This window comes from Manis pentadactyla, chromosome 3 (genome assembly GCF_030020395.1).
Source record: "Manis pentadactyla isolate mManPen7 chromosome 3, mManPen7.hap1, whole genome shotgun sequence".
Classification (NCBI taxonomy): Eukaryota; Metazoa; Chordata; class Mammalia; order Pholidota; family Manidae; genus Manis; species Manis pentadactyla.
In genome coordinates, this window is record NC_080021.1 from 207,855,567 (window position 1) to 207,881,532 (window position 25,966).

Sequence of the window (25,966 nt, forward strand, 5' to 3'; positions counted from 1 at the left end):
ATTGATAATGGGGAGGCAGGGGGTACATGGGAAATCTCTGTACTTCCCTCTCAATTTTGCTGTGAACTTAAAACTGCTCTATAAAAATTGTCTTATGAAAGGAAATAAGTTACATTACTATTTATACTATGATCCCAATTATGTAAAACAATATATGAATATATGTATAAAATGAAAGGCCAAAAGGAAATACATCAAAACATTAACAATCTTTGTCTCTAAATGATTATATTATTGGTATTTAATTTTTTTTCTCCTTTGCACTTTTTTGCATTTGCCAATTTTTTTTTTTTTTTACAGTGAGCACATATTCAATAATCAGGAATAACCAACAGTGGAACTCATGTGGATCTAAAGATATATCTGCCAGCCACGTCCTTGATCTGCCTCCACGGTATCTCTTTTTAAGATGATGAAGGAGAGAAAGTCCTAAGTCGCAAACACATTAATTGCAAAGTGCCTTCCCCAAACAATGAAGCTCAACGTTGAAGTCTTGCTTCAAAGTCCTTCTGATGCTAAAAATAAGCTCAGGAAAGCATTCACTGCAGTTCTTGAAGATCTACTGAAGGACGTCATTCACAGTGGGCACCAAGTCAAATCCTCGCTCGTCATCAGTGTTGGCTGTAGAGCAAAGAATTTGAACCATTTGGGGGAGGAATGGGGCCAGAGCTTCACAAATAACTCCTTCCCTTAGGTTGCTATAATTGTAATAAAGGGGATTACTGACAGGTGCAGAACACACAGAGCTTTCCAGTCTTTATCTCACTTGAGCCTGGTGGGATGATGGTGGTAGTAGTCATAGTGATAACAATAATAGTAACTAATATTTACTAAGAACTAATTATATGTCAGGCATCGATGCTAAACACCTCATGTACATTATCCCTTTACGCAAGAGGTAGAGGTGTTCCTCTTTATAGCTCAGTCTATGTCTCTTAAAGAAGTCAAATGACTTGGCCAAGGTCACCAAGCTAATACTTGGAAGAACTAGGATTTATAGCTGTATATTTAGTCCTTAGGTCCAGAGTGATGTCCACTACTGCTTAGTGAACTTCCTCAACTTTACTTCTTATTGTCAGTAGGGGAGACATTAGTGTAATAGTAAACAGTGTTGGGCTCAGTCCTAGTTTTTCTAGCTGTATAACCTTGGACAGGTCACTTTAGCTCTCTATCGCAACTTCCTCCTCTGTAGAATGAGGATCGTAAGATCTATCTCACAGGGCTCAAGGTCAAACAAAACAATGTACATGAAGTGTTGAGCCAAAGCCTGTCCCACAATAAGCACTCAAAAGACACTAGAACATACCCGATTTTCCTATACTTTGTCCTTTCACACAGTGGGTCAAGCCTATGTCCTTGTACAATGTCTTTGGGTTTTAATGCCCAGAACTTCTAGACTCTCAAAGGAGTCAGACTCCCTGACCTGCTTAATGACCCTGGTCCCCTTGCAGGGTCCCCTTCATTGGAATGTGTGTCCAGCATCTGGGGCTGGGAGAGTGGCAGGAGTGGACACTTGACTGCTCAGATGTCCCTGAGAAATCTAGGCTTTAGGACTAAGATGTTCTCTGTTGAACTGTTTTGAGGAAGTCATGTCAATTTCATACTGGCTTCTGAAGGCTGGATGATTAGGAAACCCTGTCTTGGAGGAGCAAATGTTTTCCTGAAAAAGTCACAGAAAGAGTGACTATCAGAGCTGGAAGGGGACTTAGGGATGAGCCGGCCCAAACCTGTCCTTGTACAGATGATAAACCAAGATCCAGAGAAGGAACGGGCCTCCACAAGGTCCCTCACTGCACATTTGTAACAGAGCTGGGGTCAGATCCAAGCCCTCTGACTTTTGGGCCACCATCAGACCCAAATCATTCCTTAAAGAGAGGGAAGCCAGAGCTAGTAAGGGTTCCAGAGTCTGCTAGCTAGAAACCCCAAGGCCTTCCCACCCACAGCACTGCCCTTCTGACTTGTGAGCCAGGGCTCTTTATGTCACTAGGGTCTTTCTATTTTCAGGAACTTTCCTCCTGGAGTCACAGAAATGGTGTCCTGCCACCAGCTCTTTATCGATGGCCAAGGCAGTATTTTAAATGACAACAATCAGGGTCTGCTCTCAGGCAGCAGTCACGACCTCAGCAATGGCAAAATCTTCCAAATTAGGCCACATTAGTGTAAGGGAACTAGAAACAACATCTTTCCCATTCCATCAGGCCTAAATTAGAACAGCTCTGAAGAGGGTCCTGGGAGATCAAGCCTGCTCTCAGGCCTGTGGGTCTAATTTCCTTTCTCAAACCATCATTGAACTTTCCCTGTGATTGCTGGGTGTTTATTGGGTGTGTATAATGCCTCAAGTGCAGCCCAGAATTTGGAATGGGGTGTAATCCTTAGCTACATACAGGCAGAATTACTTCTTTAGAGATGGGAACATTGGAATCGCTGCGGTCCAGTCCCATGTAGGAGAATTAGCCTATGAATCAGCCAAGCTGGTTTCCCCATGCAGTCTATCTCCCTTCAAGGTGAAATAGTCTAGTGGGGAAAGTCCATGATCTACTGTGCCTGGCTGTACTAGTTCCAGCCTCTGTTACCTAAAGCAAGAATCAACCTCTCTATGGTTCAGTTTTGCCATCTGTAAAGTGAGCATATAAAGCCTGGTCTACTCATGGTGTTGCTAGGAGGGTTCATTCATTCATTCATTCATTCAACAGAAGTGCATTAAACACTGACCTAGAGATAACCTAGTGCACAAGAAACAACAACAAAAAAACAAAACAAAATGGTACCCTGCCGTCCTGGTGCCTATAAAGGAGCAAGTGAGATAACCAATTAACAAATAAACAGGTAAATAAGCAAGGTATTTACAGATTTGATAAGTGTTACGAAGGTGATGAAAAGGGTGTGGTAGAACTGGAAGTCATCCCCTTGGGGTGCTCAGGGAAAGCCTCTCTGAGGATGTAACCTTCAACCTGGAATCAAAGGAGCTGGTGCTGCAAAACCCAGAAGGAAGAGCAAGTGTAAACAGGTGGGGAGGGAGCCGGAAGGAGGCGTCGGAAGCCAGGGAGAGAGTGGTGCTAGATAAGGTGGAAATTAGACCTGCAGAGCTCTGTAGCCCTGTAAGTAGACTGGGTTTTCTTCTAAGAGCCAGGGGAAGCCAAGGGAGAGCTTGGAGGGGGATGAAGGTGGGTCACAGTGTGCCAAGGGCAGGAGCATGGAAACCAGCAAGAAGGCTGATGTCTGGGTGGGAGAAGATGGTGGCCTGGACCAGCCTGCAGGCTGATTCAGGATTGATTTTTAGATGTGGAATTGTCAAGACTTGCTATGAGGTTGGATGTGGGGTGAGGGATTGAAAGAAATCAAGAACAATTTCTAGATTGAGGAATCAATGGGGTCGCTCATTCATTCAACAAACATCATTTAGACACATGTATCTGCCTGCCTCTATGCTTGGTGTTGCAGATAAAGATGGGGATGAAGATCACAGCTTATTCAGGGAGATAGGCCAGAAAGTAGGCACATTTATGCATTTAAATAAATACAACAAATGTTAGAGAACATCTAACTCTACTGAGAGAAAAGGATCACAGAAATATTCCTGGGGGAGGGGGAGGGAGGGGAATTTGAGCTGACTCTTGAAGGAGGAGCAGGAATTAGGAGGAGAAGGGCTTTGGGGTCAGTGGACAAAGTTCTAATATAATAATAACAATAACAGTAATAGTGGTGGTAGCCGATATTCGTGCAGCCCTAACAATGTGCTAGGTATTGCTTTCAGCACAAATTCCCTCATTGAATCCTCACATAAGAGCTCTGGGAGGCAGAGGGTATCATTATGATCTCTGCGTTATGGATGAGGAAGCTGAGATGCAGTTAACCTCTGTTACAGAATTTTCCAGGGCCACACAGTCTCAGCCGGGCATCAGCTCATGAAGTTTGGCTCTAGATGTCATGCGCTAACCACCACCCCAAACTGCCTCCCCGTGGGAGAGGGGCTGACAAGCACACTAAGTATAGGGTGTATGGAGGTAGAAGCCGATGGAAGGTGAGATAAAAGGCATGCAAGTATTTCGCGAGCTATAAAGTACTGCCTCAAGCTGATTATCATCACTGTTATTAAATATCTGCCTTCCCTCCCCTCTGTGAGAAACAGGTTTCTCAGCAGGAGCCGTGGTCACTGGCCTTGGAGGACAGAGGCTGCCTGGGGGGCTGGTGGCCGAGCAGAAGGACTCTCAGGAGAGGATGGGCCGACATGCGTCCCTCCGAGCTGGGAAGCAGCAGGTGTGCGTCCCAGTCCTCGTTCTGCCCCTAGCCTGTTAGTTTCTGGTGAGGCCCTCTTCCTGTCTGGTCTTCTCCACGGGAAGCTGGTAGGAGGGAGGACTGGAATTCTAAGGCCTTTCCAGCCTTCACATTTTGGACAATTGCTGCTACTATTGGTGCTCTGCTTCTCAACTGGACAAAAAAAGGAATGCCTGCTTGGGGCCCTTTACCTAAGCAAACTGCCACTGTGGATGGGAGGTGCACCTTCCAGAAAGTAGGACCTACAGTGAATGGGAAGCCAATAGCTTATGGCTCCTGAGTCCACAGATCCCCACGTCAAACCTCTCATTCCTTCTGTCCCTGGCAGGACACAGTTATCCTGTCCCCTTAAATCCAGCCCACTCCTGTCCCTTTTAAAGCTTCATGGGGAGTTTGAGCAGCACAGACAGCATTTTAGACGCTATGCTTCCGAGGATGCAGTCAGAAGATGCAGGAGCTATTTATATTCTCTGGGGTCCTGTTTGAGTTTTCTGCAAATCAAAACTCTTGGGGCTTTCTCACCTGTGCTGCTGCAGGCTCTGTCTTCTGCCATTGGCTTGGGGTCCACTGCCCTAGAATAAAATGTGTTCACTGGAGATGCAGCTTTGAATTTTTCTCATGTCTTGAGATCTTCAAAGTGAGAAGACACTCACAGGCCTGCAAGAGACCCTTTCCATCCAAGCAACAACAATCCAGACCCTTCTTGCTGACACAGAGCTTTGTAAACTGTAAAGCAATTTCATACATTATTAAATCACATGTTATTCATTTTGCACCCCATAAAATTTTTTGACTACTTTGGACAGGGGTAGGATCGCCAGATAAAATGCAAGATGCCAGTAAAATTTGAATTTCAGATAAACAATGAATACTTTTAGTATAAGGATGCCCCAAATATTGCACAAGACATACTTACACTAAAACATTATTCATTATTTACCCAAAATTCAAATTTAACTAAGCATCCTTTTATTTTCAACCCTCAACAGAGATCATAGCCCTATTTTGCAGAATGGGGGCCCAGAGAGGGGAAAGGGTTTATCCAAACTCCTTCAGAGCAGGGCTGCGTCTGCTTCACTTTATATACTTGAGTATTTTTCTATTTTCTGAACATGAAAAGTATATTTCCTGAAGCCAGTACATCAGTCCTTTTCCCGGTGACCTAAAAGATTAATGCCCCATGAAAAGCCTGTTCCTTTGAGAACCTGCGCCCAGGATTTGTGTAGGTATGTATATTGCACAGAGCAGTAAAAAGTTAAGGTTTCAGTTTTAATCTCCAGCTCCCAGCCTGGAGTTAGCTCAAAGGTGCTTGGGAAATGCTTACTCAACTCTTGGGCTTCTGAGCCTCTCCTTTCTGCAGGAACCCTACAGAGTGAAAGAGAGCTGGCTCAGGGCAGAGAATGGCCCCAGGAACTCGCTGTTAGACTTCCCTGTTCTTCCTGTGAGGTTAAGTTTAAGATGAGTTCAGAGGAGTTTCAGGAAAGCAGAGTGAAACTACAGAGCATCCTGAAAAGCTGGGCATCACGACAAGGCTCCCTTTCACGACACTGCCTCCATAACATAAGGAAGACTGCCCGGGGCTGCACACCACGGTGGCCTCGGCATAAATGCTCTCTAAGGAGTCTCTACACTATCAGAGACAGCGGCTCGGAGCCGTCTCCTGACCGCTGGGTGAACAGACCCGTGAGGGGCGCTGGTGGGACAGCCTCGGCGACTCTGCACTGGATCCAGCTCCTCTCTCTCCTGATAGATGTCCCGGGCTCTGTCCCCAGGCTGATCACATACTGATGTCATCTGTCCACCTGGAGCTATGAATAAACACAGACTCTCTGCGAGACTTGAGCTGCTGATGACAGCGGTCAGGGGTCTTGGTTCCTTGCTGGCTTGTCAGCTAAGAAGGACGACCTGCTGAGGAGCTGGAGCCCCGGGCGAGCACTGGTCTTCACATCCGAGGCTCACTGGTAGAATCCTGGGTTAGAAGATGGGGCATTGAAAAGCAACTGGGTCTAATCTGAACATTGTCGTTTTTCCAGAAACACCACAGCTCATAGAAGGAAAGGAGCTAGTCAAGCTCACACAGGAATTGGCAGCAGAACCAGGCCCGGAACTTGTATTTCTGCTAGGTGCTGCATTCCCAATTCATAGGATCGGCTGTCAGTGCAAAGCAAACAGCAGGTGAGGCAGGTGTGGTCGCTAACTGGTGTCCTGGCACTGTGGGTCACCGAGCTTTAGCCTGGCACCCCATTAGTGTCTTAACCCCATCTGTCACTCTCTTCACCCTGAAGACTCCACAGTGCACAGAAATAAACTGCTCTCAGCAAGCTCCTGAAACTGGAGACGAAATGGCCCACAGAGATCACCTGCTCCAGCTCCGTCTGCCAGGCGGAGTCCCCAGCACCTGGGCTGGGAAGCAGTTCCAAGAACCAGTGAGCCCGACAAGCTTGCAGGTTGGCAGGCAGACCCCGTGGAGGCAGAGGTGGTGAGTGGGCCGTGGAGGGAAGTACGAGGTGTAGAGTGAGCCCAGGTAAGCGGTAGTGTTAACCTGCTGTCTCCCGTCAGCTTTGTTCAAAAGTTCCTTTTATATCGAACTAGAGTCTGTCTCTGTGAGCTTCTGCCCACTGAGTCCAGTCTGCTCTTTCTGCCGACTCGGGTAGGAGGTGGCCCAGGTCACACCATCAGTGACGCCGCTGAGTTAGACAGGAACCCCGTCTGCACGCAGCCCAGCCAGGGCCTTCGCCCCTGCAAATCCCACTTAGGAGAAAAGTGATCAAAGCGAATGATGAAGATGCGGGCAGCTCTGCCTGGCACCTCGGGTGGTTCCCCTGTATGCGCCAGTACTGTCCTTGGCTCTTGGGCAGAGAGAGGGCATCGCCCTCATGGAGCCTACTTTCTGGTTAGGGAGTTGGACAGTATCTGGATAAATAAATGAGATCATGTCAGGAAATGACAGTGTTAAGAAGGAAACACAGGCTGAGAATGGGATAGAAAGTGACGCAGAGGCAGTGTGACCTCCTGAGGCGCCCCGGGAGCTGAGGCCTGAGTGAGGACAGGGAGGCCAGCGTGGGAGATCCAAGGAGAGGGCACGGCATGTGCAAAGCTGGCCCTTGGGTCTGAGGAAGAGAAAAGCCAGGATGGGTAGAACCCAGTCAGTGAAGGGAAGGGGGAAGGATGCCAGATCTGAGAGGAGGGCATGGGGTGTGCCACAGCCTGCTGCACTGTGCTCGGCGGAGGTGGCGATTGTGCTTCCAGAGGAGCAGAGCCACAGCAAAGCAGAAATCACAGCCTCACGGTGATGACACCTGGGAAGGCCAGGTGCCCACACACACGTGGCTGGGACAGAGGCATGGGGGTGGCTCCTCTGAACCTGCTGGGTTCTCAAATCCAACAGGAACCCCCCATGCCGGGCGTCTGTCTTCGCCAAGCATCCTGGAGAGGGCTTGTCTGTGGGAGGCCCTAGTGGGGGAGCCCCCCAAGTCAGAGGAAACTAGAAAAGGAAGCCTAGGTTTGAAGAGCATTTGTGCGAGGCTAGACTCCGAGCTTCCTCTCCTCCAAGGGGCTCCTACCCTTGCTTTCAGTGCCTTCCTGGGCTCTTCCCGCTCTTCCCCCCCTCAGGCCTGTCCCAAGAGCCAGTGATAATATCGTCTGCCCCAGGGTATAAATGGCCCAGTGCCCTCTCCTGGGAGCCCTGTGTTTTATCAGGAGTCAAAGTCCTGAGTCAAAGGGATGCACCTTAAATGGTGCCATTTCAGTAATCTGCCAGCCGGTGGGCGCAGGCGGGAGTCCGCAGGTTGGTGGCAGGGCCCAGCCTGGAGCCTGGTCTTCTACCTCTGGGGTTAGTGCGGGGCTCCCTCCACCAGGCTATGTTGCCTATGTTCACCAGGTTGCCTATGTTGCCTACTTACTTCCACCCACAACAGCCACTTGACTCTTGGGAATTCATGAGAGATTCTAGAGAGCGCTCAGCTCTGTACTAACTTCCAGTATGCAATTCCTGTGGAGGTGGCTGAGGAGGGTGGGGCAGCCTGAGTAAGCCAACAGTCAAAGGACCGGGATATCAGTTGAGGATGTTCTCATGGAAAAGTCCAGCCCCTTCCAGAAAATTCTGTGGGGTTCAGCAAATTGTCTTCACCTTGGCTCTGCTGCTGTATTTCTTTCCCATTGCAGACCAAGAGAGACATGGGCAATTTCTGTGAGCTGGTTTTATCTTTCTTCAGGAATGATCTAACCTTACGTAACAAGGCCAAGAAAACCTATTCCTACCCTCTGGTTCCTTAGTCGGCTCCCAGGAATTTGTCCTAAGGAAATACTTCCCACGATGCTTGTTTTAATAAAGGTTGATAGCATTATATACAATAGCAGAAAGGTGGAGCTACCAAGGTGCCAAAAAGACAGGCGGGTGAACACACTCTGTCCCATCTACTTGAAGGGATAGTATGACAAGCTTGAAAATGATAGATATGTCCAGGGATGCTATTAGAAACCCAAACTGCACAAGTCCATCAGTGTCTTCCCTGGAGGCCTGTAGATGAAAACTGGAAGAGCTCAAGAAAGATCTAAAGACAATTTAAGTAAGGCCCATCTCCCTCCATCCTCCATCTTTTTTGTGGGTATTTGTGTGCTTAGATATAGAAATTTAAAAATCCTTGTGAAAATGCTAACTTTTAAATATTGTTTAATACAAAATCATTATTCACTTTATTCAAAAAGTAATGCATGATTTTAATAACTGCTAATTGTTCAATCCTGTGTTAGGTGGTTGGGACAGAAAAACGATCATTTGTTACCTGGGATTCAGAAAAGCCTTGACCAGGCCTTGCCCTTCTCAGGTTACTCCAGGAGCTGGGATCCAGAGGAGGAACACGCTCACCCCAGAAGAAGGGAGGGTACGTTCTTGGACAGCACTGTCCTGGGCCAGGGGGAACCACCCATCCGGCCAAAGTGGCCTGTCCTTCTGGAAAATTGCTCTGTCCCTCCAACTAGGAACATTAACTGTTATCAGTCAGAGTTCTTAGCTGCAAACAACAAAAATCTATGGTTAGTTTAATAACGATTATTATTGTTTACATCATTAGTGTCACTGTTGCATGTGCGAGGCTCTGTGCTAGGCTTGGTGGTAAGGGGCTTATATGCATTATCTTTTTTTTTATCCATAACTTTGGTAAAAAAGACAAATTTCCTGGTCCAAAATGAAGTAATTGAGGTTTAGAAAGGTTGAGAAACTTGCCCCAAGGCCACAGATTTAGCAAGTGGTGGAAATTGTTTTCAAAACTAGAGCCTACTGCAAAGCAAGCAGTCTCAACCACGAGGTCCTGCCATCTCCACAGAGAAGCTCCTTCTGGGGCTTCATCAAGAATCCAAAAAGCTGTCAGTGGGGCCTCCATCCTCCACTGGCCTCTTTTGGCATTAGTGTTTCAGGTCAATTTCCAGAGAGTTGGCTAGAGTTGGCTGTTGACATTGACACCAGCAGACCCATGAAGCCAGCTTTCCCAGAAGCTCAGATGAACTGGCGAGAAGCAGAAATGCTCGCATACCTCAGGAAACATCTGCAGATCCTCAAGGAGGCGAGACCTGCCCCTTTATCGCCTTTCTAGGAGAGATAGCAGGCTTGTCCCTTCTGCAGAGATAGGACAAACACACTGCTTTTACTTTCCAGGCTGGGTCCCTGCACATGGAATGATTCACTCCTATTAAACTTTAGAATCCTTAGGAACTTGGGAGCAGAGCCCATCCTGGTCAGCAGGCTCACAGTCCTGAAACCAGAGCCACTCCCTGCCTTTTATGGCTCTCAGAGCAAGGAGGCAGGGATACGCAGCACTTGCAATTCCAGGTAATTGGTGCATGAGAGGGGATGTGTTGTAAGGGGAAAGTATGGACTTTGGAGTCAGAAAGACCTGTTTCTTCACATCCTGGTTGTGCGACTTCGGGCAAATTTCCTAACCTTGCTAGGGTGTTTCTTCATCTGAAAGAAATGTAAATAATTATATTTTTGTTGCACAATTTCCATGAGAATTAAAAGCAACAAGTACATCAATACTTAAAATTGCCTAGCATGTAATGGGGGCTCACTAAATGATAACTAGTAGTATTAATATTACTAGTATTATTATAAAGACACTAGTAGGGGCATCTATAAATGGTGTTGTTAAGGAGAAAGCAACAGAAGGGCTATATGAGCAGGGTTTTGACAAGTAAGTAGGAGTTTGTTGAGTGGCCAGTGGGCAGAACAGTTTCTAATTAGAAACAACAGCAAGAACAGCTTTGTAAGGAGCCTGGAATGGTCAGCCAACATGAGAGGCCTAGGCAGAAACTATCGAAATATTCCCATCAAGCAATAAGGGACTAGCTTGGAGCAAGATGACTCTAAAATCTCCTTTCTATTGTCCTCAAATAAGGGAACATAAACACTTTTCAGCATAAATTCATAAACCAGCATTCCTGTAAGCTCTGCTCCCTGAAGCAAAGCAGCCCCCATGCCCCATGCCCCATGCCCCACTGGGAACAACCGAAGATGAGGATTGCCTCCAGGTACCCAAGCCTCTGATTCACCTTCTCCAGTTTCACGGGCTTGGGTTTCATACCTGGTGGAGCCACTTTCCTTACTGTATGACCTTGGCAAGCCACCTGCCTCCCATGTCCCAGTTTTGTTATCGGAAAGGATGGGAGTAGTTATATGTTATGTACAAGTGCTCAGCACACGGCAGGTCCTCTGCTGTCAGGAACACAGGCTGCTCTCACACCTGAACTTATTCTGGAGTAAGGGCACGACTGACCTATTCCTGGGGAACCCTCAAAATCTCAACCACTTAGGAAAGAAAACTAGACTTTCACTCAAATGGTGTATTTTAGATACTGCTCTGCACTTTGCTTTTCTCAATGAATAACAGATCATGTCAATGTAGATCTTCCTCGTTACTGTTTTTATCAAGATATAGTTCACATACATTAAGCTCACCCTTTTAGAGTATACAATTCAGTGGTTTTTAGTATCTTAGTCCCTTGTATTTTAGATTGTTTTCACTAGGTTATGCAACCATCACTACTAATTTCAGAACAATTTCATCATTCCAAAAAGAGACCTTGTACCCATTAGCAATCATTCTTCATTCTCCACCATCAGCCCCTGATTAACTACTTATCTTATTTTCTGTCTCTCTGGATTTGCCTATTCTGGACATTATATATAAATAGAATCACATTGTATGAGGCTTTTTGTGTCTGGCCTTACACTTAGCATAATGTCAGAGTTCATCCACATTGTAGCACGTATCAGGATTTCATTATGACTGATATGCTGTTGTATGGACATAACACCACATTTTATTTATTTACTAGCTGATGAACATCTGGATTGTTTCTACTTTTTTTGCTATTAGGAATAATCCTCATTCTTTCTAATGGTTGTATAGCTTCTACTGATTGGCGATAGCATAATTTATGTAAGCATGTCCTACTGAAGGATAGTTCTGATCTTTCCCATTTATGGCTAATGAAAATGTTAATGCAAAAATGTTGCCACAACATCCTGCAACTTTTCATAAGAGGTAGTCAAAACTTGCCCTTTTCCTGAGGATATTATCTAACCGAAGCCAAAAGCTATACTGACTAAGATATTAATTGCAGCAATATTCACAGAAACATAAAACTGGAACTACTTAAAGAGACCACAATAGGGAGCTAATTAACTTCTAGTATTTGATGAAACACTGTACAGTCAGTTTAAAAAAATGACAATTATGAAGGCAATGTAGCAGTGAGTAACTTGCTAATGATGACCTTAAATGAAAAAAATGCAACAAAATGCAAAATGACCTCACTCGCCTGCTCTAGTTCTCACAATAGTAACAAGTGAGGCTGAGAAGCTCGGCCAGGCCTTCGGGCCCCCAGCTTCCCATCTCTGCCACATCCACATGATGAACAGGGCTGGGCTCCCTCTCTAAGGAGCAGGCTGGGGCCCCCTGCTGCCCTGCACTGCTGAGGGTGCTGAGACAGGACCCATCACAGGAGGGGAGGCCCTTCTCCTGAGCAGACAGGGAGCACCAGTCACACTGCTTTCCCTCCTAGCTTTTGGAGGTTCTAGCCCCTTAGGTCACCAGAGGGCAGGTTGTAGCTGGGCTGTGTAACCATGATAAGAATCAAAGACCAAGGTCATCTTGGGGTTTGAGGATCAAGTCATTCACGAAGGTCATGGGTGACCTGTTGTGATGGGTACTGTCTGAACTTCCTGTGTGCTGTGCTGGTCTCTCGCCAGCATTCAGCATCCAGGACCAACCATGATGTCTTCGAGTGCAGCCTGATACTTACTTCCCAGAGGAGTGACTGCAAATACGTTCAAGGGCAGCAGTCGGGAATGCATTCAACTGAACCAGCCATGCAAACTTATTTTTAATGCATGCCTTCCATCGTCATAATCATGTACAATACCATCATTGCCATTAAGAATATGCAACGTAACACAACCAATGATGAACATGCAACCTTTAGTATGTTAACAGGAAAAAAATTAGCCCCCAGTGGATGCTGTTGGTTGTATGCTTGTGGTCCTGATTTTTGTGTTGGGTTATATTACTATACTTAAATTACATTGATTGTTTTTTTAAATATAAGCTATATGTTATAATAAATAATAAGATTATGTGTATTATTTCTAAGCATTCTAAACTCAAAATATACTAAATATATAATTTTGTTAAATCAAAGTTTATATGAAGGAATATAAAAGGCCCATAATTTGTGATCTTCTGTACAGGGCACAGTGGTTTTCAAGTACTCTGCTACCAGCCTCTAAGTAGCTCCAGAAACGGTGAAATGGTTTCCAAAATGCCCCCCGTCTTAGAAGTTTGAGGCTGTATTATTACAGTCACAGCTAAGCTACCATAACAAAGACACTCTCAAGTATAGTGGCCCAAGCATCAGCTAATGTCTCTCATCAAAAACTGAACAGCCAGGCTAGGTTGGTGAGGAGTCTCTGATGAATAGGTACCCGTTGCTCTACCATCCCCTGGGGTGTCATCATTTGCTTAATTAAAGCTGGGTTGCTACTCCTGGGAGAGAGGAAAGAAACTACAGCTTAGATAAAGAGCTTAAGTTAGGACGATCCAGAAAGTGTGCACATCACTTCCTTGTATATCCTTTTAGTCCAAATTTAACCACATGGCTACATCCAGCCACAAGGGAGGCTAGGAAATGTAGTTTCTACTCAGCCTAGGAAGAGGCAGAGGAGGAATTTGGGGTAGCCAGTAGCCATTTGCCACCAAGACTTTTTTTTATTAAAAAGAAACTGTAGGTAGCAACATAATTATATCACACTCCCATCACATAACTACTGCCGTTTCTCCACGGTTCCTCCCATACCTGATGTGTACATGTATTTTCGCAAAGTTGTAAAAATAGTGTATATACGATTAAACATTCTACCAGAATAAAACAATATGATGAAAATAATACCCTATTAAATCAATAATACACTATTTTGCTTCTGCAGCATTGGTCGATTTTTTTAAGTGACAGTAGCCAACCATGGGGAGCTAATGGAGAAACAGTCACTCTCAAAGGTTATGAACAAGGATGTAAACTTGTGTAACTCTTTTGGAGGCCAATTTGGTGACTGGAGGCCAATTTGGTGATATATCTCAAAGGCTTTACAAATTTAACCTAAAAGGGAAAATTCAGAAAGAACAGATCTAATAAAAAGGCTAGCCATCAAAGCCTTATTTATAAGGCTAAAAAATGGAACCAAGCAAGAAATTGTTTAAATAAACCATGATCCATCCATTCATAGGATAAACTACTACACAGCCATTAGAATCATACTTTTGAAGAATATTAATAATATGGAAATTCTGATAATATAGTGAGAGAAGTGTATTGCAAAACAGTTCTGATTCCAATTTTTTATTTCAAATTTGTAAAAATTATCCAAACATATAAAAAAAGGATTTGAGGAATATGCGCCGAAATGTTAAAAGTGGTTCTTGTGGGGGAGTGGTATTAGTGGTGATTTTTACTTCCTTATTTATTCTTTTTAGTATTTTTCAAAATGTTTGCAATGAACATGTTACTTTTATAACAAAGGGGTCATTTAAGGCATTGAATTAGGCATGCAGAATCCGACCACATTAAACCAGGACCCATCATTAATCCCTGCTTATTGAGTGGGTTAACTGCTATGCACTGTAATGAGGTACTATTTCTAGTGTCACAACCACCCTATGAGACAGCTATCATTAAACCCACTTTACAGATGAGAGAAATGAGAATCAGAGAGGTCAAGTGAATTTCCCAAGGTTATACAGCCAGTGGCAGAACTGTTTTCCAATGCAAGTCTCTTTGCCCTAAAACCTGAGGTCCAGTTTCCCATATGGCAGCTTCACCCTCCAACACCCACTTATCACAAAGCCTACATATAATGAATTTGGACCTATCCAGACTTAATGAATTTACTGGGATGGGGTCCAAGAATCTTCCATTCTTCTTGTTTTTTTAGTCAGTGGTTAGATTTATTTTGAAACTGGTTATTTTTAGTAAGATCTCTGTATACTTCGTACCTCTGCTCAAGTTTGGAACCATTGCCCTAATCTGTAACCTGGAATCCTACAGTTCAATTGTCCAAGAAAGAAATAGCCCCAGACCCCCAAACCCCACATTCCACTAGGGGGCGGTGTAGGCAAATGTACCTAGAAAAGCAGCACATGGTTGCAGGGAGTGGAGCCAGCCCCGGCAGGCATTCACTCACTGAGCCAACAGCGAGGGCCTGCCAGCTGCCAGGCACTGGGCCGGACAATGGTGGGTGATGCCCTGTTACTCTTCTGCTGTTTAAAAACTAGGAAAGCTGCTTTAGAGCAATGGTGGAAAAGCAGCGTCATAATAGTTTGCAGCTTCTCCCATCAAAAGGCAAAGTCTATTTCCCCAGCCCTTGATTCTGCACTGGCTTCATGACTTGCTCTGACCAGGAGAACGTGGAGGAAATGACTTGTGAAGTCCCAGAGCCTCGACCTCAAGGCTGCTCTGTTTCTACCTTTGCCCTTTGGAAGGCTCCTGTCATCACGAACAGAAATCCAGGTTGGAAGGCCATGGGGAGGCGCAGCTGCCCCGCTGAAGTCTCAGACGTGTGCGGGAGGTCACCTGAGACCATGAATCCCCCACACCAGCCACTAGCTGACGACAGCTACCTGTGTGAGCCCCACAGACCCAGTCGACCCACTGAATTGAGAAAAATAATAGATCATTGTTGTTTTACGCCACTGAGTTTCAAAGTAGGATATCACACAGCAATAGATAACTGATAGATGAGCAATGCACCAGGCAGTATTCATTTGTTTAGCAATTACTTACGGAGGGCCTACTCTGTACTATTATATCATCCCGGGTGCTGGGATAGGAGATCCCCCCACCTCATAACAGGATAAAACAGATAGTAAATAAGAAAACTGATAGATATATAATTTCATCTGGGGTACGTGCTGCCAGGCAAGTGGGATTTGTTAAATGTAATGTACTAGTTAGATAACAATTTAACTTATTTGGGATTCTTTAAATTTCAATTCTCCCATTACTCAGAACAGGGTAATGTCAGTCATTCACATTCGCAAAATGCTAACTCAAATGGATATAATCCTAAAGTATTTGTTCAAAGATATCTACAAGTCATTTTTCTGGCTCTTGAATCAGCAAATGATATTCCACTTTTCTGTGGTTCTCGTTTTTAGAGTTCTCTTATGTTCAGAACCTATTCTTCAGCTCTAAACTACCTCTCTTCAAAGAATATCAAATGGTTTTGAATCAGATAAAAAATTATGGGGTCCCTATGACAATGGTAGAGTAACATCGGGTTCTCGCTCTCTCCCTCAAAATCCATTCTGGAGAAATTATTAAAGTGATGAGGAAGGATGGAGCTGAGAACCTTGCAAAACCAAATACAAGAAGAGGCCTGTGGGCCATGAGACGACTGTCTGGAACTGGTGTGCGCCCCTGGGAGCGAGGAGGGGCACCTGCATCCGGGACATCCGGGAGGAGGGCCGACGGCGGAGCCGAAAGAGAACAGGCCGAGGGAAGGGCCTTTAAGGTCGGCTCCCACCTCCCAGGTGTTCTCTTGGGGTGCCTGTTCTTCCCTATCAGAAACCGTTAGAAGCCGTGGCATGGGCAGGCCACAGGGGTGAGCCCGTCAGGAAAGCAAAAGGCCCCCATGGGAAAAAAAAAGAAATAGAGCGAGAGGTCACACCCCAGAGACTGCCGCCTCCCGCTGCGGCTGCTTACCGCGGATTCAAGGCCAGAGGCAGGACCAGAGGGATAATCCCGCCTAGGAAGGTGGCACTAAGCCAGAGCGGTCAAGGGTGATTCTGGAGGGACCCGAGGTTCTGCGACCCGGGACTGATCCCCTGCTCTCTCCTTAAACCCAGTGGGAGGGACCCAGACTAGAGTGGGTCCTCAGCCCTGCCCCCAAACACTACTCTTGTGGGGCTGCTGGTGCCCTGGGGGGAACATGCGCTCACAGGCCAAGCTAATTAGCCCCCTGAGAAGCCCAACCACAGCAAAAGGACGAAAAACATTTATCACCTGAAGCAAAACGAGCGGAATAGACTGGCCAAGAATATGCATGGTAAGTATACTCAGGAAAATAAGGCATTAAATATAAAGCAAGAAGTCATTTATTACAACTTTAACAAGGAATAATTAACATACAATAAGCTGCACTATCTAAGGTGTTCAGTCTGACGAATTTTGACATAAGTATTCAGCTATGAAGCCACCACTATAATGAACTTAATGAAGATCTTCATCACCCACAAAGGTTCCACCTGCGTCTTGTAAACCATCCCTAACTCCACCTCCATCTCCAGACAACTATCCACCTGCTTTCTGTCACTAGAAATTAGTTTTAAAGAGAGTTTTGTATAAATAGAATCAGAGTTTGCATTCTTTGGTGTATGCTCATTTCACCAGCATAGTAATGTTTGAGTTCATCTACGTTATTGCACATGTGAATGGCTTTTCCTTTTTATTGTTGAGTAGTATTCCATTGTATGGCTACACCTCAATTTGTTTATCTATTAACAAACAGTAAAATGCATTGGTTAAGATACCCCCAAAACTTTTGCACAGAGTCCAATTCTTATAAATCACTTTCAAGGCAAGATGGTCAATGTTTGTGATTTTCCACAGAATACCTTCCTCTGTGCTATCAAGAGCAGGGGTATGCAGCAGCATTTTTTTAAAAAAATTTCAGGTGAGAATTAAGTGCCTCCAAAGACTGGAATGTAAGTCACGAAACCATAAAACTCTTAGAAGAAAACATAGGCAAAAATCTCTTGACTATAAACATGACCAACTTTTTCCTGAACATATCTCCCCGGGCAAGGGAAACAAAAGCAAAAATGAACAAGTGGGACTACATCAAACTAAAAAGCTTCTGTACAGCAAAGGACACCATCAGCCAAACAAAAAGGTATCCTACAGTATGGGAGACTATATTTCTAAATGACATATCCGACAAGGGGTTAACATCCAAAATACATAAAGAACTCATATGCCTCAACACCCAAAAAGCAAATAACCTGATTTAAAAATGGGCAGAGGTTAAGGGTGGGGAAGAAGAAAGGGGGTATTATGATTAGCATGTATAATGTGGGGGGTGGGGGCACGGGGAGGGCTGTGCAACACAGAGAAGACAAGTAGTGATTATACAACATCTGACTATGCTGATGGACAGTGACTGTAATGGGGTACATATACACAATGGAATATTATTCAGCCATAAGAAGAAAACAAATCCTACCATTTGCAATAACACAGATGGAGCTAGAGGGTATTATACTCAATGAAATAAGCCAGGTGGAGAAAGACAAGTACCAAATGATCTCTCATTTGTGGAGTATAACAAAGCAAAACTGAAGGAATAGAACAGCAGCAGACTCACAAACTCCAAGAAGGGACTAGCGGTTACCAAAGGGAAGAGGTTGGGAAGGGTGCATGGGGAGGGAGGGAGAAGGGGATTAAGGGGCATTATGATTAGCACACATAATGTAGGGGGGGCACAGGGAAGGCAGTAGAGCCCAGAAAAGACAAGTAATGACTCAATAGCATCTTACTACGCTGATAGACACTGATTGCAATGAGGTGGGGGGACTTGATAATATGAGTGAATGTTGAAACCACAATGTTGCTCACGTGAAACTTTCATAAGATTGTATATCAATGATACCTTAAAAAAGAATTAAATGCACACTGATGGACAGTGACTGTAATGGGGCGTGGGGGGGGACTTGGTGAAGGGGGGAGCCTAGTAAACATAATGTTCTTCATGTAATTGTAGATTAATGATAACAACAACAAAAAAGAATTAAATGCCTTTACTGCCAGCTTTGCAATTACATGTGATGCCAACTCACTTTTAGGACGAGTGGCTCCTTCTAGAGATTTCTTGCTTTCGTCTTTTTTTTAATTGAAGTATCATTGATATACAATCTTATGTTGGTTTGGAATATACACCACAGGGGTTCAACAGTTAGCCTAATTCCTAGCCCCCTCTATGCAGTTACTATGTATCAACTTAGAAAGAAGTTACAGAATCATTGACTATATTCTCCGTGCTATACTACAGTCCCCGTAACCAGTTTATATTGTGATTGTGAATTATTGTGCCCCTTTATCTCCTTTTCCCTCCCCATTCACACCAATCCCTCCCCCTTGGTAACCACTAGTCACTTCTCAGTGTCTATGAGCCTACTGCTGTTTTGTTCCATTTTGCTTTGTTTTTATCTTCCACCAATAAGTGAAATCATATGGTATTTGTCCTTCTCTGCCTGGCTTATTTCACTGAGCATAATCTTGCTTTTGTCTTTTAACTTACATGAATTGGCCCACCTTTACATGGCATAATTCAGAAGATAATTATTCCTTCCGTTTCATAGATCAGGAAACTAAAGCTGAAGTGACTTATCCCACAGCACATGGTAAGTAAGAAGCCAGGACAGGCACCCACCCCAGGGCCTCGTCATGCTCTAATGTGCGAATTATTTACCTGGGGATATTGTTAAAATTTAATTTGATTCAGTAGGTTTGGGGTGGACCCAAGATTCTGCATTTCTAACAAGCTGCCAGATGATGCCGATTCTGCTCGTTTAGGAACCACGCATCGAATGGCAAGAACCTACATACCAGGCTGCCTCCTTTGGTTGATTTTTTAAAAAAATCCTTTTATTGTAAATAACACCACAGATACAGAAAACCATGCAAATCAAGCAAATGGCTTAACGAATTGTTATGAGGTGAATACCAAGTGAGAAATAGAACGGTGCCAGTCACCCCGGAAGTGCGCCAGTCCATCACAGCTCCCCCCCATCGCCCACCCCAAGTAACCACCGGCCACCCTCTTAGACTAATCATATCTTTCCTTTTACCTTTTTATAATTTCATTACCTACATATGCATCATGAGCTCTGTAGTTTAGCCTTTCCCAGTTTTTTAAAGGCTTGTGTCTCTTAATCTGTAGGTTCCTCTTCTGTGCCTTGCATTTACTTAAACAATCTGCTGAAGACCTCAGGCCATTTAACCCGCAGCTTTCCACAGGCCACAGGTTCTCCTTGCAGGACAACAGACTCCTGTCCGTGGTACTTCCTGCAAACTGGCAGCTGAATTCACAGAGTGGTTTAGACTCAGGTGTGGTTCCTTTGGCAAGACAAGGGGAGACACATGCCAGGCTGTCTTTTCGTCATCTTAGCGGCTGTTGGTTCCTCCTGCCTATTTATTCGATGGGGCTGCAAACTGGTGGTGATGTCCTATCACTTTTTTCCCATTTATATTAAGAGACACTTCCTCTCATCTATTCCTTGGAAGCCCAAGTAACTTTTTCTTTAAAGTCCAATTAAGTTTACTGTACTGTTTTGTTTGGGGTCATTCTGGGCCTATATTCTCAGGTACACAGTATACTCTCACTATGTAGTTTCAAACTTTTAAAAAAATTTTCAGAAATGTTTTTAGTGTTTGTCCTCTTCCCTCCATTTGGTTTTCCTCTCCAGGGACTCCTGTTACCTGGTGTTTGATCTCCTTTGCCTGCCCTGAGCATTTGTCACTTTGTCTCAAAGCTTGTTTCTTTCTCTTCATTTTCTTTTTACTTAAACCTATTTTTATTTTTCACCATCTATTTCTCTTGAGGTGTAATTTGTTACGTCTACTTCTGTGTTGCTTCTTGTCTAGTGTTCATTTCTAAAATACATTCTAATTCTTTTCTGAATACTTTCTTTGGAGTCTTTCTAACTCAGATGTGTACAGTTCTTCCATGGCTTATGTCATTTGCTTAATGCATTTTAGTTTTTAAATAAGTTGCAGTTCTGATCTGGTTTCGACCACATCTCCTTGGTGTATTTTTTGCCTATAGGGATGTTATTCTGCTCCTGCTCAGCCTTTTTTAAGTCCCAACTTTGTATGGAACTTGGCCTTGATACTTTTCTATTGTTTTTTATGTGAAATTACTTTTCCTGTCATTTTAGAATAAGGCTATGTTCAGGAAAGATTTTTCATCTTCACACAGACTCTTATTCTGTAGTTTTTATGTGTAGTTTAAAAATAAGGTAACTTATATTTTTGGGGATGTCCTTATCCCTTCTTGGGTGTGGGCTATGTCTTGCTTTCCCTGTTTTCAAATTCTGGTAGTCTTACCTGGTCCTGTATTAACTACAGAGGCCCCCAAGAGAAACACAGTCTCTGTCTCTTGTCTCTGTCCTGCTCAATTGTGATTTTAGTCCTAGGAGTTTTCCTAGCATGGAGCCTTGTTCTAGGAAACAGCAGTCAGCCTCATGAGCCTAAAAGGACTGCCCTGCTCCAGCCCTTTCAGGAGTCCTGACTAAAGGCCCTCACATGCACCCACTGTTACAGAGAACAAAACCTCTCTCAGCTTCAGCTGACATTTTCAGATTGGCTACCCAGCTCCCTGGATCACCCATTGCCTAGAGTTCTCCTGTTTCCACGTCCATCATATCCTACCCCCGTTCCCACCTTCCTTTTCCTCACATGAACCAATGCTGTTCTTGTGGCAGTTTTTGGTTTGCCCCACCCAGCTGTACTCTGGGGCTCATAAGGTTACCTGGTTACCTATTTTTGTTGTACTCTCTGGGCTTTTGGTTTTGCTATTTAGTTGTTTTTATGTGGCGATTCAGAGACTGAAAAACTATGCTGCCACCACTTGAACATTTTGTGTTGAATTTCAGTTATTTAATGATTTTTGTCTTCAAACTCTGGCAGTGTCTTCTATGTTCCTCTATTGACTATAAAGACCACTATAAAGTTCCTCTATCACTATAAACAGTAATGCAGTCCAGCTAACTATGTGTATCCTAGAGCCAGCTAACATCTTTTAATTCCTGATCGCCCATACTTACCTTCATCTGCATCTAGAATCCTCTTCTTAGCTTGGAAACTTAATGGAGGGTTACTTCCTCCGGGAAACCTTGGTTATCACTGCTAAGCAGAACCTCAGCCTCTTTTGTGCTTCCTTCTTTATGCCTCTCGGGTTTTGTGTGTTACTCCAGAAAATTTGAGCTCCCAGAAGCAAGGGCCACACACATTTCATCGCTGTGTCCCCAGGCCCTAGCACAGTGCCTGATACAGAGTAAGGACCTAATAAATATTTCCTGAAAGAAGCAATTAGCTAAATGACGCTTGAAGCTGTGTTATATAACTAAACATTTTTGAGTTACTCTTAAAAATAATTCATGCGCACAATAGAAAACTTAGACAAAATACAAAAAAATATAGAAAATATTTATCTAATAATCTCTTCCCCAAGAGGGAACCACTATTACCCTTTTGGCATATTTCATTTTGTTCCTCTGCTTATTTAAACCATTAAATTTGAGACCCATTTTTCCCTATATGTTTTTTTTTCCCTGTGTATTATTCCTCATAGCATTATTTAATATCTGTGTATTCCAGTGTATGATAAAAGCAATTCAGTACAAAATTAAAGGCATTTCTAAAACAGTAAGGACAAAGTTACACAGACTGTCTGCTGATATCTTGATATGACATGCCCTGTGCTAACTGGAAATAAAGTAGAACGCAACTCCAGCTTTAGAACACATTCAGACCAGCTGTAACCACAAGTGCAAAAAAGTCCTTAGCTTTATTAAAGCCCCGGATTCATTGCCAGATGCTACTCCCGCAGATCCCACTAGGTGGCAGAACAGGATAGATAATAGCAGTCGCTCCCAGCCTGAGTGGGCATGATAAGCACATGCCTGGCTCCAGCCCCGAGTTTCTGATTTATTAGGTCTGGGGCCCCAAATTTTCATTTCTCACAAGTTGGCCAGGTGCTGATGTGCTGGAAGGAAACCACACTTTAAGAACACTGGGCAGGCCAGTGTAGATCAACCCAAGGCCCCTTCACCCACACATCCATGTATCCCTGCCTTCAGTTCTAGGCAATATGGGCACAGAGAATACTAATACGCAGTTTCTGTTCTCAAGACATAGTCTTGTCAGGTAGGAAAGGAGAAATGAAGAAAATAATGCTGAGTTATTACTTTACCTCTCCATTTTTTTTCTTCCTGACACACAGCCTTTATAAGTGTTTTCTGTTTTTCTGATCCTCTCTCAAATAGAGTTCAAGCTTTGTGACCTTAAAGCTTGAATGATCAACCAGCTCAGGCAGCCTTTCAAGGCTAAATCTGCTTAACTAGCAAACCTAGGAATGTTTGCTCTCCTGAAACTCTCACGGATGACAGTCTCCTCTCTGAACCCACAGAGGCCTGAGATATAAAAGCACACATAACAACTCCCCACCCTCGAACTCTGCATTAAGGAGTAACACTGATACCCTAGGATGACTGGGCTCTTGGAATCTGCACTTGGTTGCCTTCTGGATTTATTCCTCATTTAAAATTTCAACACATTATTATAGTTAATTTTTGGGGAAAAAAACCTTTTGATTCATGATCGCCCATACTTACCTTTAAATATTATCGATCACCTGCAATACACCTTCACTAGGAGAAGTTTAAATTAAAAAAACAGTTTTACTAGATTTCCAGTACTGTAGACTAGTTCTCTTCTGAAGTATTGGGTCTTACTAGACCTACTTTACCTGATAATGTATAACTGGTGACATATCACATACTGGGATGTAAATTTGCCATTTGATAAGTTAAATGATAGGTTTGCTTGACACAAATCCTTTTGATGTAATGGAAGAAAATTTCAGTGCATGCCTTGGGTTACATTTCTACTTTAGTGATGTCTAGATGAGCAACATTTTATTTATGATCATAATTCATCTTCAGTGTTTCTCAAGTATTTGAAAATGTAATAAAAGTAAATGGGTGAAAGCTGAAGACTAATCAAAAGAAATACAAGTAAGCATACATAAAAAAATCCATTTTCACATGAAGACATTGGTCTTCACGTCAAGAAACCTTGAGATACCTTCTTTATACCTACAAAATTGGCAAACGTGTTTAACAAACTACCCAACACTAATGTTGTGGTGGTGAGACACATATCCTCAGCCCAACATGGTGACAGCATATATCCCTATACTCCATTTGGCCACATGGTAAATATGAAGCAAAAGCCATAAAGTGTCCCTTCCTGGACACAGGTTTCTAGGAAACCAGAAATGCTCTCTCTTGACTTGGGCAGTCCTCAGACAGGTGTTCACTTTAAACTATACAATAAACTGTGTGTTTTATGAGCCCTCCTGTATAACAAAAAATGTTCAGAAAAAAATTTCCTCTGTTTTCACCAATAAGCCATTTCCTGGGAACTTGTTCTAAGGAATAGGCACAAAGAAGTTCTCTGTGGTGATATCTAAAAAGCAAACCTAGAAACTACCTAATTATCCACCAAACCCAGAATGGTTTAGCAAATTATAGTAATAAAAGAATATTATAAAGTATTATGGTAATTGCAAAGACTTAAAGCACATTTCTGAGTACAATATAAAACAATGATTTGCAATCCCATAAATCTATACATATGCACATAAGGATTTGGGGAGAGTATTAAAAACTGTTATGATAAGGGAACATTGGGTGATTTTCTTCATAAATTTGTATCGTCAGATTATCTTTACTACAATAGAACATTGTTAAAATGCAAACAAAGTAGAACCTCACCCCCCCGTTCTGAGAGAAATCTTCTGCATCCGTGGATGTTTTATTGCCCTTGTCTAGCTTGGATTAACACATAGTCTACAGGCACACACCTGATCATCTACATGTGCTCTCTTACAACACTAAACTATGTTTTCTACCTTTATCTTGTATCTACCTACCACTTCAGCATTTTATTAAAAATAATAATAATAAAGAGAGAAATGTGGTATCCACATATAAATCAAGTATAAAAACCAAATGAGTATTCATATTTGAACTGACTGTTTAGAGTTCATAATGCATGAGCAAAACCGAAAGTTTCTGTGATGACTGCCCTTGTACTGTTCACTATGTAACTTATTCATTATGTAAGAATTTGTTCTCCATGTAAGAACTTGTTTGTTATGCCTCAGAAGATTGGAGACTGACGAAAATTAGGCTTGGGGTGGAATAATGATTGTCCATTGAGCATTGACTCCCCTATACAGAATTTAATGTCGTTAACAACCATTTGATCAATAAATATGAGAGATGCCCTCACAAAAAAAAAAAAAAAAAAAAAAAAAAAGGACAGACTTCCAATGGTAAAATAAATTAGTAACTGGGATGTAATGTATAGCATAAGGAATATAGTCAAGATATTGTAACAGCCTGGTAGGGTGATAGCTGGAACCTAGAATTATGTATATAAATGTTCTACCACTGTTTTGTACACTTGAAACTCATGTAATGTAATACTGTGCGTCAACTACCCTTCAATAAAAAATAATTATTTAAAAAAAAAAAAAAAAACCAAATGAGTATTCATATTTGAACTGACTGTTTATAGTTCATAATGCATGAGCAAAACCAAAGGTTTCTGTGATGACTGCCCTTGTACTGTTGACCATGTAAGAACTTATTCACTATGTACGAATTTGTTCTCCATGTAAGAACTTGTTCGTTATGCCTCAGAAGATTGGAGACTGACGAAAATTAGGCTTGGGGTGGATTAATGATTGTGCATTGAGCATTGACTCCCCTATACAGAATTTTATTGTTGTTAACAACCATTTGATCAATAAATATGAGAGATGCCCTCACCAAAAAAAAAAAAAAAAAAAAAAAAAAAAAGTACACACTTCCAATGGTAAAATAATAAGTAACCGGGATGTAATGAATATAGTCAAGATATTGTAACAACTTGGTATGGTGATAGCTGGTACCTAGAATTGTCATGTATATAAATGTTGAATCACTGTGTTGTACGCCTGAAACTAATGTAATGTAATACTGTGTGTCAACTACCCTTCAATAAAAAATAATTATCTACAAAAAAAAAAATGCAAACAAAGGACATGAACGTCCCCCTGGCAAAGATTATCCATGTCTACTCACAGAGTGATTGACCATCAAACATTCTGCTCAAATGTACTCTGAACACTTCAGATGTTTACAGGGAATGGCAGAGCAGGAAAGTCTGAGGGGAAGAGCCGTGTGTAACTGGTCTTTCATTTTGCTTCAATGCTTTGATATTCTCAAAAGTTATTTTTCTTCCAGTTAACATAGCCCCTAAGATAATCCATGGTACTTATTAAAATAGCTTATCAAGAATTTATGGAGCATGA

At 43.0% G+C, this 25,966-nt stretch overlaps 2 long non-coding RNA genes across 2 annotated transcripts; one reads left to right on the forward strand and one right to left on the reverse strand.

The window, feature by feature from the left end:
• Window positions 1–592: 592 nt before the first annotated feature.
• On the reverse strand, window positions 593–9,598 carry LOC118927378 (uncharacterized). The gene is made up of 3 exons (XR_005030807.2): window positions 9,060–9,598; window positions 4,798–4,847; window positions 593–1,660 (listed from the first exon to the last, which is right to left on the reverse strand). It is a non-coding gene; the product is annotated as an uncharacterized LOC118927378 (long non-coding RNA).
• Window positions 6,209–16,218, forward strand: LOC130683033 (uncharacterized). Its single transcript, XR_008996621.1, has 3 exons — window positions 6,209–6,799; window positions 9,028–9,158; window positions 9,691–16,218. It is a non-coding gene; the product is annotated as an uncharacterized LOC130683033 (long non-coding RNA).
• Window positions 16,219–25,966: the final 9,748 nt, after the last annotated feature.